Below are 12,603 nucleotides of genomic sequence, written 5' to 3'. Positions count from 1 at the left end.
ACTGTGCATTGCATTGCCATGTAATGTGATGCAATGCTATCTTTCTAGCTCTCCCTTTTTACTTCCTTTTGGATAAACAGACATATTAGGCAAGCATTTTGGAGCTTTCACCTAAATAACTACAGGTGGTGAGATAAGCTGCACAATATAATTGACCTTTCAGTATATTGTTGCACACACACCATCTATTTAGCAAATGCCCTTGTTATCAACAGCAGCCTTTTAAACTCACCTGAGCTAACAGGTATGTGCGCTGGTTACTCTGCTGCGCTTAAAATTTCTTTTTTGGTTTGCTACAATGCCTTTTCTGAAACGTTGTCTCCTTCTGCTGGAACACTGACTTCTTTCATTTAATGCCTGCAGACTATAAAAGAGAACCCAACCCAAAAAGTTTGGTTGATTAGTCTGTGGCATTCTGTTAAACTGTTGCTTATGGCGGTCTCTGTGAGCTTCTCAGCGACATTCAGCCAGCCAGGTATCCTGCCTGCAGTAGATGGAATGTGGCAATGGAACGCTGGCTGCGCGTGTCATAATAGGCTCTGAGCCTTTATATACCTGTGCACAGCAGCAGCCACCTTCAGTCTGCTGCTGGACAGCCAGCAGCAGCAGCAGCAGGAGAGGTATGTAATCAGGAGCCCTCCTGCTAAGGGTAGACAGCTGCTCGTTCCACCCCACCCCCCGCCTTAATTGGTTCTCCTCCCTTCCAACGGTGTTGAGGCGGGTGGGAACAGCAGGGGGTGAAGGTGCTGTGTTTAAAGAGGTGGAGTTATGCAGATCTAAAACGCGTGGATTGCAGCAGCAGCAAGCCGAAAAGTGCAGGCATGTAAGGGATCTAGAGGTTGACAACATGTCTTCTTAACGGGAGTCCAGGAGCTCATCTCCACAAATGGACTTTTCAGGATCCTTGGGTGGCTCCGTAGTTTGAAACCAATTCTGGTTATCGCTTCTCGGCCTTTTGGCACGATCTATCAGGTTTACCTGTGTGGTCTTGCCTGTGAGGTGCTCTTGGTACCCTTTCTCTCGGCCTGGGGGGATCGTTCCTTTTCGGAGGGACTTAACCCCCCTGCTGCTATTGGGAGGAAGGATTAGTCCGGGAGCAACGGGAAGGGATCCCATGAAGGCTTGCGCCTTTCAGAGAGAAGAGTCGGTACGTTCCTGAGTGAAGGATGCCGGCAACGCTCACATATTCATCGGGTGATGCCCGGATGCGGAAGACCGTGAGGATTGAAGTTGGAGCAGGATCGAGGACGGAGAAGAATTTGGATTACATCTGCCATAGGATTCTGCTTGGAGTTCTGGAGTTTCGGCGGGAAGACATATTCTGCTTCCAGGACAATGAGTACAAGGGGACTTACACCATCACCTTCAAGAGCCAGGGATGCTGTCACCAACTCGTACAAAAGGTAAATGAGAAAAACTACTTGGATGAATTGGATGGACTAACCTTTTGTCTCTTGTATGCCTATGACGAGATCCCTATCGTGGTGCATTTCCCGAACCCCTTTGTGGAAGCTGCAGACATCTCGACCTACCTTATCCGTTATTGTGACGATCTGAGATACCTGGGCACTGTGAAGAACGCGGTAGGCTTCTGGTGCGGCAAGAGGAGGTACATGGCCCGTCTAAAGAGGGACCCAAGCGGAGTGGGAGGAATGCTACACCCTCCCTCAACATTTGTGATCGGTAAGAGCAGAGGCTACTTATTTTACCCTGGAATGCCGGTATGTTGCAGGAACTGTGGACAAATGGGTCATACCCAAACGTCCTGCACGGGCAGGAAAGTAGACCGCTGCAATAATTGCAGCTGTTACGGACATTTAATGAAGGACTGTCCCGCTGGGAGGAAATGCAATCTTTGTGGTGAGGCGGGGCACATGTTCCGAGGATGCCCCAACAGGACCAGGACAAGGACCTACGCAGAAGCTGCATCTTCTGCAGCTGAGCCGATGCGCCCGCCGGTCTTCACTGGCGGGCCGGCGTCGGAGGGCGGTTCGAAGGGCGAGAAGGCTGGGATGGAGCAGGGAGCCGGAGGCCCCTCTGGGGTGGCCCCTGCATCGAAGTCCCTTAACGATGGGCGTTCCTCGCATGGACCGGAGCGGAGGGGTCCTCCTTCTGGGAGGGTACCCTCCGTGTCGATGGTTCCCGATACCGATCCTGTTGGGCTGGAGGGTGGTGCCCCTGTGCGGTTGGCTACAGGGGACCACGCAGCGATGGCCTCAGGATCTTCCAGGGTGATTAGCCAGCCAGATGAGGGGGCTTTGCTTCTAGGTGGCGAACATCAGGGAATCGGTGTTGGTGATCTTATCCTGATGGACCAGTCTCTCCCCCTGGAGGAGGTGGAGGAAGAGGAGGACTGCACCAGTGACCTAGTGGAGTCTGCCCCGAAAAAGAGACGGAATGTCGAAGCCCCAGCGTCTCCTGGAATGTGGCTGGGAACCGTGACCTACGAGGGGGCAACCGCCGGCTCACAGAATATCGAGTCGTTTGGGTCCTCTAGCCCGGATGTCCTGGAGCAATTTGACATACAGGGCTTTGAGTCAGGTGTCCTCATGGAAGATCCACCACCCTGACCTATGAATGCCGACATTAAGACTTGTCTCACTGAATGTGAGGTCATTAAAGAGCCCAGTTCGTAGGGCTGCTCTATTTAAGTACTTAGAAACCACTGACTTTGACATATGTTTATTACAGGAATGCGGGATACAACATGCACTAAATTATAATGACATCAAGACAGATTGGAGACTGGGGCCCTCCATCTGGTCTGGCTCCAATGACAACAAGTCAGCGGGGGTGGGCTTCCTCTGTCGTGGGAGAAATATTACTGTAAATGCTGTCACAGAAATAGTACCAGGCAGAGTGGTTTTAGTGCATTTTAAATTTAATGGTTTTACCCTACGTGTAATGAATATTTATGCTCCCCCTGATAAGCAAGAGAGAATTAATTTATTTGGGATATTGCCATTGTACTGTACTGGGTCATCTCCCCTGATCGTAGGGGGTGATTTTAATTGTCTTTGTGCTAGTGAACAACGAGCGGGGGGTGACCCTTTACGCAAATTGGATAAGTCATGTCATCTATTGAAAGATTTTATAACTGATTTTAAATTATGCGATGCGTGGAGGTCACTCCTGCCGACGGACCCTGGTTATACGTGGTCCGGAAGAGGGGTGTCCTCCAGGATCGATTTTATTTTCCTATCAGATGATTTTAACCCTGTAAAATGTGTTTTAACATCAAATATATTTTCTGACCATAAGGGCTTGGAGGTGCACCTAGAATACCGGGATGAACAGAGGGTCAACAGGGGCCTCTGGCGTCTAAGTACTTACCTGCTGGAGGACCCTCTGATTCGACAAGACTTTGGTAAAGCCTATCAAGCCTGGCGGCGACAAAAACCTTCTGATGCCCCTATGGTAACCTGGTGGGAAAATTTGAAAAAAAAAGTCAGAATGTTTTTTATAAAAGCAGGGAGACGTAAAGCTAGAGAGAAAAAAAGATGTTTTAGTGATCTTAATACCAAACTACAAACACTTTTTAAATTCAAAGAGCTAGGGGTGGAGGTGGGAGATGATATTGCTAGCCTAAAAACTGAAATCCAGAACTGCATAGACACAAAGGGGAAAGAGATTATTTTTAACTCTAGAGTGCAGCACTTGGAGGAGGGGGAGAAGTGCTCTCGCTTCTTCTTCAAAAAAGTCATGGATAAAAGAGAAGTGATCACAAATCTAGAGGGTGAAACATCTATGCAGGGAATGTTGAATGCTACTTTTAACTTTTATAAGCATCTTTTTAGTAAAAAGTGTATAGATGAGTCCTTTTTATCTGATGCTCTTAATGATCTCGATTTTAAGTTAAATTTTACAGACCAGGAGTTTTTAGAACGCGATATTGTTTTAGAGGAATTATTTTATGTTTTTAAAAGTTTCTCTAAGGGCAAAGCACCTGGGTGTGATGGACTACCTGTAGAGTTTTATCTTACTTTTTGGGACATTTTAAAAGAGGACCTTTTTATGCTTTTTAAAGAAGTTTTTATTTCTGAACAGTTGCCATTTTCGTGGAGGAGAGGAGTGGTGTCTTTGATATATAAAAAAGGTGATCGCAGTGCTCTAGCGAATTGGAGACCCATAACTCTCCTAAACGTTGATTACAAGGTACTTGCTAAGGTGGTTGCAAACCGGCTCAGGAATGTCATTGCCAAACTAATCCAGTCTGAGCAGGTTTGTAGTGTACCAGGCAGAAGTATTTCAGAGGTTTTAAACGTATTAAGGGATGTAATTTGGTATTCCAGAGACCGGGGTCAAAATGTAGCTCTTTTAGCCCTAGATTTTGAAAAAGCTTTCGATAGAGTCTCTCATAGATTTCTTTTTAGAGTTTTAAAAAGAATGGGTATCCCTAATTTGCTTTTAAATTGTATTAAGATTTTATATAAAAATTGTTTTAGTCAAATTTCTCTTAATGGCTTTTTAACAGATGGAGTTCCCCTTGAGTCCGGAGTGAAGCAGGGATGCCCCTTGTCGCCCATCCTGTTCATCTGCGCCATGGAGCCCCTGCTGAGCGCAATAAGGAAAGACAAAGTGATTAGAGGGGTTCCTGTTCCTGGCGGAGGTGGCAGTGATGTGAGAGTCTTTGGCTACATGGATGACGTGACGGTTGTGTGCGTGGACCCTGCTTCCCTCCGGAGGGCGGTGTTGCGCATTGAATTTTTTTCCCAGGCATCCGGGTTTAAACTTAATTTAAATAAATCTGAATGTCTGACTTTGGGATCCTGGGACACCGCCCAACTCCCGCAGCTCACTATAAAACGAGACAATGTAAAAATTCTTGGAGTTGTTTTTAACGAGGAGAATGTGGGAACTCAAAGCTGGGAGAATGTCATAGAAAAAATGTCAAAGAAAATATCATTTTGGGGTTTGAGGTCCCTAACAATGGAGGGGAAAATTTTAATTATAAAATCAGTGTTGTTACCCCTCATACTGTATATAGCTATGGTGTACCCCCCCTCTGATGTTTTAATTAAAAAAATGACTAGGATGATCTTTATGTTTTTATGGAACTCCAAAATGGAAAAATTAAGGAGAGAAATAATGAGGAAGAATAAAATGAACGGCGGAAGGGATGTTCCCGACTTACATATTTATTTGTATTTAAATTATTTCTGCTTTTGTTTCAAACATTTTAATGGTAATAGTGCGCTAAGTTATTTTTTAAAATATACCTGTGGGATGATTTTTAAAAGATGGTTTAAGTTGTCGTTGAATTCCCCTGTTTTACTATGCCCCCCCAAACACCAAGCAATCTTAGAAAAGACTGTTCGATTTTATAGCCTTGGTGATTTTAATATGGACATTTTTAAAGACCGCAAGAAGCTTTTATCTTTTCTGAGGAGGAATGAAGATGTGACCCCCATAGTAAATTTCTCAGAAGAGAGATCGAAGCAAGTTTGGAAGAATGTCTTCGGGATATTCTTAGCAAATGGACATAAGGACATCGCATGGATGGTGGTCCACCAGTGCCTCCCCACCAGAGAGTTTCAACACAGGAGAGGCCTGGTGGCCAGAGCAAAATGCCCCAGAGACTCATGTGTTTATGACGAAACCACCTTGCACCTTATGTGGAATTGCCCATTTGCACAGGAACTTTGGCACAAAGTTGGGATTCTTTTAAAATGGACTTGCGGTTTAAGAGATTTTAACCATGAATATGTTTTATATGGCCTTTTTAAATGTCCGACCCCTCAACAGTATTGTATATGTTGGTGTATGATTAACTGTTTTAAAGACGCCCTTTGGAAGGCACGCAATATTTTACTTTTTAAACGTGACGCTATTTCTGTGAAGGATTGTCTTAAAATTGCTTTTAGCCAGATGTATATTTATTACTTGAGGGATGTCAAATGTATTGGGAGAAGGGATGCCAATCGTATATGGGGTTTTTATGGGTGGAATTCTGTGTTTTAATAATGTACTGTTTGTGTTGTTGTTTTTGATTGTAAAACATCTTTTACGCACTTAATAAAATATGTTGAAACCTGATCTGTTCTTATCAGTTTAATATCTGATACGTCCCCTATCTGGGGACCATATATTAAATGGATTTTTAGAACAGGGAGATGGAAAAAGAGCTTGCTCTGTCCACTCCACGCATTGACCTGGTATTGCAGTATCTCCAGGACCGGTGCACCCCTTCTTTAATGCAGTTTCTAAAATCAGAAAGAATTGAATTCAATGTTTTTTGTTCATTTTGCTTGTTTGTCGGATTTTGGGATGGACTCTTTGGCTTTGCTTTTCTTCTCCTCATTGGATTTTTCATGTTCAAAGTTGCAGAAGCCAGATTACAAGCTCATTTTGGTTCAACTTCAGCAACTGTGCATTGCATTGCCATGTAATGTGATGCAATGCTATCTTTCTAGCTCTCCCTTTTTACTTCCTTTTGGATAAACAGACATATTAGGCAAGCATTTTGGAGCTTTCACCTAAATAACTACAGGTGGTGAGATAAGCTGCACAATATAATTGACCTTTCAGTATATTGTTGCACACACACCATCTATTTAGCAAATGCCCTTGTTATCAACAGCAGCCTTTTAAACTCACCTGAGCTAACAGGTATGTGCGCTGGTTACTCTGCTGCGCTTAAAATTTCTTTTTTGGTTTGCTACAATGCCTTTTCTGAAACGTTGTCTCCTTCTGCTGGAACACTGACTTCTTTCATTTAATGCCTGCAGACTATAAAAGAGAACCCAACCCAAAAAGTTTGGTTGATTAGTCTGTGGCATTCTGTTAAACTGTTGCTTATGGCGGTCTCTGTGAGCTTCTCAGCGACATTCAGCCAGCCAGGTATCCTGCCTGCAGTAGATGGAATGTGGCAATGGAACGCTGGCTGCGCGTGTCATAATAGGCTCTGAGCCTTTATATACCTGTGCACAGCAGCAGCCACCTTCAGTCTGCTGCTGGACAGCCAGCAGCAGCAGCAGCAGGAGAGGTATGTAATCAGGAGCCCTCCTGCTAAGGGTAGACAGCTGCTCGTTCCACCCCACCCCCCGCCTTAATTGGTTCTCCTCCCTTCCAACGGTGTTGAGGCGGGTGGGAACAGCAGGGGGTGAAGGTGCTGTGTTTAAAGAGGTGGAGTTATGCAGATCTAAAACGCGTGGATTGCAGCAGCAGCAAGCCGAAAAGTGCAGGCATGTAAGGGATCTAGAGGTTGACAACATGTCTTCTTAACGGGAGTCCAGGAGCTCATCTCCACAAATGGACTTTTCAGGATCCTTGGGTGGCTCCGTAGTTTGAAACCAATTCTGGTTATCGCTTCTCGGCCTTTTGGCTAAGATCAAGTGTAGTATCTGTTCTTATCAGTTTAATATCTGATACGTCCCCTATCTGGGGACCATATATTAAATGGATTTTTAGAACAGGGAGATGGAAAAAGAGCTTGCTCTGTCCACTCCACGCATTGACCTGGTATTGCAGTATCTCCAGGACCGGTGCACCCCTTCTTTAATGCAGTTTCTAAAATCAGAAAGAATTGAATTCAATGTTTTTTGTTCATTTTGCTTGTTTGTCGGATTTTGGGATGGACTCTTTGGCTTTGCTTTTCTTCTCCTCATTGGATTTTTCATGTTCAAAGTTGCAGAAGCCAGATTACAAGCTCATTTTGGTTCAACTTCAGCAACTGTGCATTGCATTGCCATGTAATGTGATGCAATGCTATCTTTCTAGCTCTCCCTTTTTACTTCCTTTTGGATAAACAGACATATTAGGCAAGCATTTTGGAGCTTTCACCTAAATAACTACAGGTGGTGAGATAAGCTGCACAATATAATTGACCTTTCAGTATATTGTTGCACACACACCATCTATTTAGCAAATGCCCTTGTTATCAACAGCAGCCTTTTAAACTCACCTGAGCTAACAGGTATGTGCGCTGGTTACTCTGCTGCGCTTAAAATTTCTTTTTTGGTTTGCTACAATGCCTTTTCTGAAACGTTGTCTCCTTCTGCTGGAACACTGACTTCTTTCATTTAATACCTGCAGACTATAAAAGAGAACCCAACCCAAAAAGTTTGGTTGATTAGTCTGTGGCATTCTGTTAAACTGTTGCTTATGGCGGTCTCTGTGAGATTCTCAGCGACATTCAGACAGCCAGGTATCCTGCCTGCAGTAGATGGAATGTGGCAATGGAACGCTGGCTGCGCGTGTCATAATAGGCTCTGAGCCTTTATATACCTGTGCACAGCAGCAGCCACCTTCAGTCTGCTGCTGGACAGCCAGCAGCAGCAGCAGCAGGAGAGGTATGTAATCAGGAGCCCTCCTGCTAATGGGTAGACAGCTGCTCGTTCCACCCCACCCCCCGCCTTAATTGGTTCTCCTCCCTTCCAACGGTGTTGAGGCGGGTGGGAACAGCAGGGGGTGAAGGTGCTGTGTTTAAAGAGGTGGAGTTATGCAGATCTAAAACGCGTGGATTGCAGCAGCAGCAAGCCGAAAAGTGCAGGCATGTAAGGGATCTAGAGGTTGACAACATGTCTTCTTAACGGGAGTCCAGGAGCTCATCTCCACAAATGGACTTTTCAGGATCCTTGGTTGGCTCCGTAGTTTGAAACCAATTCTGGTTATCGCTTCTCGGCCTTTTGGCTAAGATCAAGTGTAGTATCTGTTCTTATCAGTTTAATATCTGATACGTCCCCTATCTGGGGACCATATATTAAATGGATTTTTAGAACAGGGAGATGGAAAAAGAGCTTGCTCTGTCCACTCCACGCATTGACCTGGTATTGCAGTATCTCCAGGACCGGTGCACCCCTTCTTTAATGCAGTTTCTAAAATCAGAAAGAATTGAATTCAATGTTTTTTGTTCATTTTGCTTGTTTGTCGGATTTTGGGATGGACTCTTTGGCTTTGCTTTTCTTCTCCTCATTGGATTTTTCATGTTCAAAGTTGCAGAAGCCAGATTACAAGCTCATTTTGGTTCAACTTCAGCAACTGTGCATTGCATTGCATGTAATGTGATGCAATGCTATCTTTCTAGCTCTCCCTTTTTACTTCCTTTTGGATAAACAGACATATTAGGCAAGCATTTTGGAGCTTTCACCTAAATAACTACAGGTGGTGAGATAAGCTGCACAATATAATTGACCTTTCAGTATATTGTTGCACACACACCATCTATTTAGCAAATGCCCTTGTTATCAACAGCAGCCTTTTAAACTCACCTGAGCTAACAGGTATGTGCGCTGGTTACTCTGCTGCGCTTAAAATTTCTTTTTTGGTTTGCTACAATGCCTTTTCTGAAACGTTGTCTCCTTCTGCTGGAACACTGACTTCTTTCATTTAATGCCTGCAGACTATAAAAGAGAACCCAACCCAAAAAGTTTGGTTGATTAGTCTGTGGCATTCTGTTAAACTGTTGCTTATGGCGGTCTCTGTGAGCTTCTCAGCGACATTCAGCCAGCCAGGTATCCTGCCTGCAGTAGATGGAATGTGGCAATGGAACGCTGGCTGCGCGTGTCATAATAGGCTCTGAGCCTTTATATACCTGTGCACAGCAGCAGCCACCTTCAGTCTGCTGCTGGACAGCCAGCAGCAGCAGCAGCAGGAGAGGTATGTAATCAGGAGCCCTCCTGCTAAGGGTAGACAGCTGCTCGTTCCACCCCACCCCCCGCCTTAATTGGTTCTCCTCCCTTCCAACGGTGTTGAGGCGGGTGGGAACAGCAGGGGGTGAAGGTGCTGTGTTTAAAGAGGTGGAGTTATGCAGATCTAAAACGCGTGGATTGCAGCAGCAGCAAGCCGAAAAGTGCAGGCATGTAAGGGATCTAGAGGTTGACAACATGTCTTCTTAACGGGAGTCCAGGAGCTCATCTCCACAAATGGACTTTTCAGGATCCTTGGGTGGCTCCGTAGTTTGAAACCAATTCTGGTTATCGCTTCTCGGCCTTTTGGCTAAGATCAAGTGTAGTATCTGTTCTTATCAGTTTAATATCTGATACGTCCCCTATCTGGGGACCATATATTAAATGGATTTTTAGAACAGGGAGATGGAAAAAGAGCTTGCTCTGTCCACTCCACGCATTGACCTGGTATTGCAGTATCTCCAGGACCGGTGCACCCCTTCTTTAATGCAGTTTCTAAAATCAGAAAGAATTGAATTCAATGTTTTTTGTTCATTTTGCTTGTTTGTCGGATTTTGGGATGGACTCTTTGGCTTTGCTTTTCTTCTCCTCATTGGATTTTTCATGTTCAAAGTTGCAGAAGCCAGATTACAAGCTCATTTTGGTTCAACTTCAGCAACTGTGCATTGCATTGCCATGTAATGTGATGCAATGCTATCTTTCTAGCTCTCCCTTTTTACTTCCTTTTGGATAAACAGACATATTAGGCAAGCATTTTGGAGCTTTCACCTAAATAACTACAGGTGGTGAGATAAGCTGCACAATATAATTGACCTTTCAGTATATTGTTGCACACACACCATCTATTTAGCAAATGCCCTTGTTATCAACAGCAGCCTTTTAAACTCACCTGAGCTAACAGGTATGTGCGCTGGTTACTCTGCTGCGCTTAAAATTTCTTTTTTGGTTTGCTACAATGCCTTTTCTGAAACGTTGTCTCCTTCTGCTGGAACACTGACTTCTTTCATTTAATGCCTGCAGACTATAAAAGAGAACCCAACCCAAAAAGTTTGGTTGATTAGTCTGTGGCATTCTGTTAAACTGTTGCTTATGGCGGTCTCTGTGAGCTTCTCAGCGACATTCAGCCAGCCAGGTATCCTGCCTGCAGTAGATGGAATGTGGCAATGGAACGCTGGCTGCGCGTGTCATAATAGGCTCTGAGCCTTTATATACCTGTGCACAGCAGCAGCCACCTTCAGTCTGCTGCTGGACAGCCAGCAGCAGCAGCAGGAGAGGTATGTAATCAGGAGCCCTCCTGCTAAGGGTAGACAGCTGCTCGTTCCACCCCACCCCCCGCCTTAATTGGTTCTCCTCCCTTCCAACGGTGTTGAGGCGGGTGGGAACAGCAGGGGGTGAAGGTGCTGTGTTTAAAGAGGTGGAGTTATGCAGATCTAAAACGCGTGGATTGCAGCAGCAGCAAGCCGAAAAGTGCAGGCATGTAAGGGATCTAGAGGTTGACAACATGTCTTCTTAACGGGAGTCCAGGAGCTCATCTCCACAAATGGACTTTTCAGGATCCTTGGGTGGCTCCGTAGTTTGAAACCAATTCTGGTTATCGCTTCTCGGCCTTTTGGCTAAGATCAAGTGTAGTATCTGTTCTTATCAGTTTAATATCTGATACGTCCCCTATCTGGGGACCATATATTAAATGGATTTTTAGAACAGGGAGATGGAAAAAGAGCTTGCTCTGTCCACTCCACGCATTGACCTGGTATTGCAGTATCTCCAGGACCGGTGCACCCCTTCTTTAATGCAGTTTCTAAAATCAGAAAGAATTGAATTCAATGTTTTTTGTTCATTTTGCTTGTTTGTCGGATTTTGGGATGGACTCTTTGGCTTTGCTTTTCTTCTCCTCATTGGATTTTTCATGTTCAAAGTTGCAGAAGCCAGATTACAAGCTCATTTTGGTTCAACTTCAGCAACTGTGCATTGCATTGCCATGTAATGTGATGCAATGCTATCTTTCTAGCTCTCCCTTTTTACTTCCTTTTGGATAAACAGACATATTAGGCAAGCATTTTGGAGCTTTCACCTAAATAACTACAGGTGGTGAGATAAGCTGCACAATATAATTGACCTTTCAGTATATTGTTGCACACACACCATCTATTTAGCAAATGCCCTTGTTATCAACAGCAGCCTTTTAAACTCACCTGAGCTAACAGGTATGTGCGCTGGTTACTCTGCTGCGCTTAAAATTTCTTTTTTGGTTTGCTACAATGCCTTTTCTGAAACGTTGTCTCCTTCTGCTGGAACACTGACTTCTTTCATTTAATGCCTGCAGACTATAAAAGAGAACCCAACCCAAAAAGTTTGGTTGATTAGTCTGTGGCATTCTGTTAAACTGTTGCTTATGGCGGTCTCTGTGAGCTTCTCAGCGACATTCAGCCAGCCAGGTATCCTGCCTGCAGTAGATGGAATGTGGCAATGGAACGCTGGCTGCGCGTGTCATAATAGGCTCTGAGCCTTTATATACCTGTGCACAGCAGCAGCCACCTTCAGTCTGCTGCTGGACAGCCAGCAGCAGCAGCAGCAGGAGAGGTATGTAATCAGGAGCCCTCCTGCTAAGGGTAGACAGCTGCTCGTTCCACCCCACCCCCCGCCTTAATTGGTTCTCCTCCCTTCCAACGGTGTTGAGGCGGGTGGGAACAGCAGGGGGTGAAGGTGCTGTGTTTAAAGAGGTGGAGTTATGCAGATCTAAAACGCGTGGATTGCAGCAGCAGCAAGCCGAAAAGTGCAGGCATGTAAGGGATCTAGAGGTTGACAACATGTCTTCTTAACGGGAGTCCAGGAGCTCATCTCCACAAATGGACTTTTCAGGATCCTTGGGTGGCTCCGTAGTTTGAAACCAATTCTGGTTATCGCTTCTCGGCCTTTTGGCTAAGATCAAGTGTAGTATCTGTTCTTTTAAGAACACAAGAGCTACGATCTACACTTG

At 44.9% G+C, this 12,603-nt stretch overlaps 5 non-coding genes and 1 pseudogene across 5 annotated transcripts; all 6 read left to right on the top strand.

The window, feature by feature from the left end:
- The first annotated feature begins 5,997 nt into the window (after nucleotides 1-5,997).
- LOC141225658 (U2 spliceosomal RNA) lies at nucleotides 5,998-6,189 on the top strand. Its single transcript, XR_012292924.1, has one exon. It is a non-coding gene; the product is annotated as a U2 spliceosomal RNA (small nuclear RNA).
- A 1,115-nt stretch (nucleotides 6,190-7,304) lies between these two features.
- LOC141225353 (U2 spliceosomal RNA) lies at nucleotides 7,305-7,495 on the top strand. Its single transcript, XR_012292627.1, has one exon. It is a non-coding gene; the product is annotated as a U2 spliceosomal RNA (small nuclear RNA).
- Nucleotides 7,496-8,611: 1,116 nt separating this feature from the next.
- On the top strand, nucleotides 8,612-8,802 carry LOC141225352 (U2 spliceosomal RNA). Its single transcript, XR_012292626.1, has one exon. It is a non-coding gene; the product is annotated as a U2 spliceosomal RNA (small nuclear RNA).
- Nucleotides 8,803-9,916: 1,114 nt separating this feature from the next.
- LOC141225351 (U2 spliceosomal RNA) lies at nucleotides 9,917-10,107 on the top strand. The gene has a single exon (XR_012292625.1). It is a non-coding gene; the product is annotated as a U2 spliceosomal RNA (small nuclear RNA).
- A 1,112-nt stretch (nucleotides 10,108-11,219) lies between these two features.
- Nucleotides 11,220-11,410, top strand: LOC141225350 (U2 spliceosomal RNA). Its single transcript, XR_012292624.1, has one exon. It is a non-coding gene; the product is annotated as a U2 spliceosomal RNA (small nuclear RNA).
- Nucleotides 11,411-12,525: 1,115 nt separating this feature from the next.
- LOC141225133 (U2 spliceosomal RNA) lies at nucleotides 12,526-12,603 on the top strand (annotated as a pseudogene).

This window comes from Phyllobates terribilis, unplaced genomic scaffold (genome assembly GCF_046119375.1).
Source record: "Phyllobates terribilis strain yellow unplaced genomic scaffold, ASM4611937v1 Scaffold_404__1_contigs__length_1715579, whole genome shotgun sequence".
In the NCBI taxonomy this organism is placed as follows: Eukaryota; Metazoa; Chordata; class Amphibia; order Anura; family Dendrobatidae; genus Phyllobates; species Phyllobates terribilis.
Note: the sequence above shows the minus strand (reverse complement) of the source record. Positions and strands in the feature narration are given on the sequence as shown.